This window comes from Salvelinus alpinus, chromosome 24, assembly GCF_045679555.1.
Source record: "Salvelinus alpinus chromosome 24, SLU_Salpinus.1, whole genome shotgun sequence".
Classification (NCBI taxonomy): Eukaryota; Metazoa; Chordata; class Actinopteri; order Salmoniformes; family Salmonidae; genus Salvelinus; species Salvelinus alpinus.
Window position 1 is genome coordinate 281,591 of NC_092109.1, and position 1,334 is coordinate 282,924.

Genomic DNA, 1,334 nt, shown 5'->3' on the forward strand with positions numbered 1-1,334 from the left:
ATCTGGTGAGGGAGAAAGGAAACTGCACACTGCTCTTGATAGAATCACTGATCTTTAATAAGCTTACGTATCGGCCTCACGGCCAGTAGCTCTGACGGAGGCCGATACGTAAGTTCATTAAAGATCAGTGATACTATCAAGAGCAGTGTGCATTTTCCTTTTTCCCTCATCTTGTCCAACTGTTACCATGCACCTGCAAAAAAAGATTGCTCAGATGTGCGAGTGCCTTTTGAATTTTGAATTGCTGAATTTGGTACAAGGATGTTGTACTCCTCTATGGCAGCTGTTAATTTGGCCTTTTCTTCCAATATCTTTCTGTGCAGAGGGTGTCGTTTCTTGCATCCATCTGTCATCAAAATGAGAATGGAATTTTGTTAAATTGAATGGCTTTTAAATGAAAGAGAACTTAAGTGTGTGCAATTCAATATTCATTAAAAATAACAAACCTGTCTGACGGTAAGAAGTTCTGTTTCCTTTGTTTGATGCTAAGAAACAGGACTTCAATTGTTCTCTGTACTACCTGGGGACCATCCATGTTCTCAGCTGTTTCCTCTGAAATACAATAAATCTATAAATGAACACTATATCTCCAACGGTGAGAAGTTGCACTCACTTCCCGGAGGAACATGTGAAGGTTTCTGTAACAAATTATTTGTTATGTCGGGGGTGAGTGAGCCCCAACCTGGAGGACCCGGGAATGTTTTGTCTGCCTCCTACCCTTCCACCTGTCCGGCTTGATTGCACCTGCCGGTGGAATACACCCTCTAAGGGTTAGCTCTCAGGGTTATTGGAGTACGCAAGCCTCTCCACTACGTCAAGGTGACAGTCCAGGAGAGTTACATTTAGGATTTTTATTTATTTGTATTAATTTACCTGTATTAGCCGATTGCTGAACTGCTGTTGTCCAGTTGTACACAGTCTCATCACCGACACCCAAATCACTCTGTAACGGCTGTCGTCTTCCTCTTCCTCGGACGAGGAGAGGAGAGAAGGATCGGAAGACCAAAATGCAGCGAGGTATGATGACATAATGAATTTATTTAAAGACGACAGAAAAACGAACTAAACTTGAATAAACTAACAAATAACAAAACGATGTAGACAAACCTGAACGTAAGAACTTACATGTAACTCGAAGAACGCAGGAACAGGAAAAATGACTACATAAAACGAAACGAACAAACAAACCGAAAACAGTCCCGTATGGTGCAACATAGACACAGACACAGGAGACAACCACCCACAACAAACAGTGTGAAAACACCTACCTTAATATGACTCTCAATCAGAGGAAATGACAACCACCTGCCTCTAATTGAGAGCCATATCAGGTC

At 41.8% G+C, this 1,334-nt stretch overlaps 1 long non-coding RNA gene across 1 annotated transcript; it reads right to left on the reverse strand.

Moving 5' to 3' along the window:
• Window positions 1-216: 216 nt before the first annotated feature.
• LOC139551979 (uncharacterized) lies at window positions 217-1,008 on the reverse strand. The gene is made up of 3 exons (XR_011670355.1): window positions 874-1,008; window positions 447-552; window positions 217-346 (listed from the first exon to the last, which is right to left on the reverse strand). It is a non-coding gene; the product is annotated as an uncharacterized lncRNA (long non-coding RNA).
• Window positions 1,009-1,334: the final 326 nt, after the last annotated feature.